Below are 3198 nucleotides of genomic sequence, written 5' to 3'. Positions count from 1 at the left end.
CAATATTTTCCCAGTTTCAAGTGTATTTAAGTATAACTCGGGCAAAACAAATAATAAATTTATTACTTCTCGGTAATTTCTGTCCAGTGACATACCGATGAATTCAAAAAGAAAACGAATTATTGTATACGATTATTTGGTCGCTCGTTATGGTCCGCAATCAGCGCAAGTGGTTAAAACACGTTAATATTAATAAGACTCGTTCAACTCAAGGATGTTTCAATTCCTAAGCCTTGGACGAGATAAAGATACGACTCTCCAAGGGAAGATCCACGGGAGAAACTAATAATCTGTGAAATCTTTGGAATAAACTCGACAATGGCAACGTGTCGTACATATGTATATATACAGTGTGTCCAAAAAGGTTGAGATCAAACTTAGACTACGTGTGACTGAGGTCAAATAGATGAAAAAAGTTCGTATAAACTCATGTCCGAAAATGCTTTATTCAAAAGATATATAAGCTTTTAAAGGTCTTATCGTGACAGTTGTGAGAAATGTTTGAAAATTCCTCCTTCTGCAAGAATGCAGGCTTCCATTCGTCGAATTGGTGATTGTCAAACTCTTTCAAATATTCCATTTGTATTGGAAATAATAGTAAATGCATTTTGAATACATTGTCAAAGTATCAGGTGACCTAGGAGGCCAACTGATCGGTCCGTCGTGACCGATCCAACGTCGAGGGAATTGTCTATTAAGAAATTCACGTACGTTCCAAGTCCAAAATGTGGCGGAGCGCCAGCGTGTTGAAACCACATTTGATAGCGTGTTTCCAACGAGACATCATATCGTGAAGATCATTATGCAATAATCTTACTGAGAATTTGTAATACGTATACGATTCTGAATTGTAAGACGAATTTCGTCCATAAATCTTTGAACGCTTATATCTTCCCAACAAAGCATTTTCGAACATGAGTTTATATGAACCTTTTTTCATCTATTTGACCTCAGTGACACGTAGTCTCAATTTAGTCTCAACCTTTTTGGACACCCTGTATGTATATATATATATCGTTAAAACGATCAACAACACGAGAGACAGCTAAAAATGCAGACGTAGCGGAGTACGATGGCAGAGGGGTGACGAAAACAGCGCATACTACACCGTAGGTGGGGGTAGTTTGATGATGAAGGGGCGGATGACTGGAACGAGCATGGGTGCGGAAACCGCGCGAGTTATTTTGCTAGGAGGGGTTTTAAACCGCTGTACATATGGATGCGGGCTTCGCTCTGCCAGGCCTCCGATTGGATTACGTAGCTATGCGCTAATTGATTAAAGCGCGATACTGCGCGTCGTCATCGCCATCGTCCTTGCAATTCCTCCGTCCGTCCCCTCGATCGCGACACTAACACAACCCTTTGGTTTTCCTCGCGATTCTTCTCTCTTGAAAATTTTTCTTATTTCTTCTTTTTTTCTTTTCTTCTTTTTTTTTTTTGCGTTTTATTCGCAAACTTTCATAGCTTTCATTTATATTCTTCCATTTTTCGTAAATGGGGCTTTCGTAATTTCGCGTCCAGCGAAACGAACGGCCAGTTTGCAAATATTATCAGTGACTGTTTTCAGTCAACTGCCGCGGCTAATGAGAGAGAGGGCGACGCGTTGTTTTGCTTCAGGGGGGTCGGCCGCCCGGTTGGGGGAGAGAATTGACTGTAATCGATGCTAATTGACTTTGAACAATCCTACTAGTTTATCGTTAACGAATCCTATCGGCGACTTATCGTTTCATTTATTCGCAAGGACGTACATACTTTTTGACTTTTCGCCATTCACTTTCTTCGTCGCACAAACAGTTGGCGCGACTGTCGAGATGATCGAGCTTCGCGAATCAATTCAGGACACGGTGCGGATGACGATGTTGAAGACGATCGGTAATAAATAAATAAATAACAAGCAACGCGACTCGCGATTCGTAGGCGAGACGCGTGTTTACGGATGTGGAAATCCGTAATCCGGCGAAGCGGACAGACGCCGAAAGACGACAGGTTGAGAGAGAGAGACAGAGAGAGAGAGAGAGAGAGAGAGAGGGGGTGATTAAGGTGGCGCGGTGAAAGAGGGAGAAACTAAACAGCCGGATCGGAGGGACGGAAGGGTAACTAACGACCCCTTACAAGGCTGCGTAGTTCACCACTTTGCTAAATTATATAAATCACGTCCCCTTCGTCAAGGGGCTCTTACGCGAGACGCTTAATCCACCCCTGGAAACGCCTGCTCTCCAGCCTGCTTCTCCGCCTCTGTTCCAGCCACGCACCTCTCCAGCTCCGTGAGCAGCGTCTCCCGTCGGCGACACCTTCGCCGGAGTTCCGCTCGGTAGTTACTTTGCATTAAGCAGCCATTAATTAGATCGCACGCCCGTTAATTATCCCGACGGAGTTCCACGGGTTCCCGTTACTTTAACTCGCGGCGGGGCGGCGGTTGCGGGCTCCTTCTCCAACCGACCGACCGACCAACCGCCAGCCTCTCGAAGACAAGTTTTTAAGAAATTAGCCAAAGTTGACAGGCCGTGGTTGGGTAATTAAGTCCACGGTTGCACCTTCCTTCGGACGACACGGTCGATTAACCTCTTCCGCTGGAACAAGGCTACGCACGCTGAGAATTCTTTTGGTCCCAAAATTGCAACATTTCCTCAGTTTTAAATATATATTTCAGTATAACTCGGGCAAAACAGACAATAAATTTATTATTACTTCTCAATAATTTCTATCCAGTGATATCGTACCGACGAGTTCAAAAAGAAAGCGACGAATTATTGTGTACGATTATTTCGTCACTCGTTACGGTCCGCAATCAAGAAGTAAATCTTAACCTCTTGCGCTGGAACAACGTGTCACGCACGTCGAGAACTTCTTGTCCCAAAGTTGCAATATTTTCTCAGTTTTAATTATATTCAAGTATAACCCAGGCAAAACAAATAACAAATTTATTACTTCTTAGTCATTTTTATCCAGTGACATACCGATGAATTCAAAAAGAAGACGAATTATTGTATACGGTTATTTGGTCACTCGTTATGGTCCGCAATCAAGAAGTAAATCTTAACCTCTTGCGCTGGAACAACGTGTCACGCACGTCGAGAACTTTTTGTCCCAAAGTTGCAATATTTTCTCAGTTTTAATTATATTTAAGTATAACCCAGGCAAAACAAATAACAAATTTATTACTTCTTAGTAATTTTTATCCAGTGACATACCGATGAA

At 42.7% G+C, this 3198-nt stretch overlaps 1 protein-coding gene across 1 annotated transcript in view; it reads left to right on the top strand.

The window, feature by feature from the left end:
* LOC122533153 (short stature homeobox protein 2-like) overlaps positions 1 to 3198 on the top strand; it is a 16677-nt gene that overhangs the window by 9545 nt on the left and 3934 nt on the right. The gene's annotated exons all lie outside the window — the stretch shown is intronic.

The sequence above is a fragment of the Frieseomelitta varia genome, unplaced genomic scaffold, assembly GCF_011392965.1.
Source record: "Frieseomelitta varia isolate USP_RPSP 00005682 unplaced genomic scaffold, Fvar_1.2 scaffold_5, whole genome shotgun sequence".
NCBI lineage: Eukaryota > Metazoa > Arthropoda > Insecta > Hymenoptera > Apidae > Frieseomelitta > Frieseomelitta varia.
The sequence above is the reverse complement of the archived record's forward strand: the minus strand, read 5'-3'. Positions and strand labels throughout refer to the sequence as shown.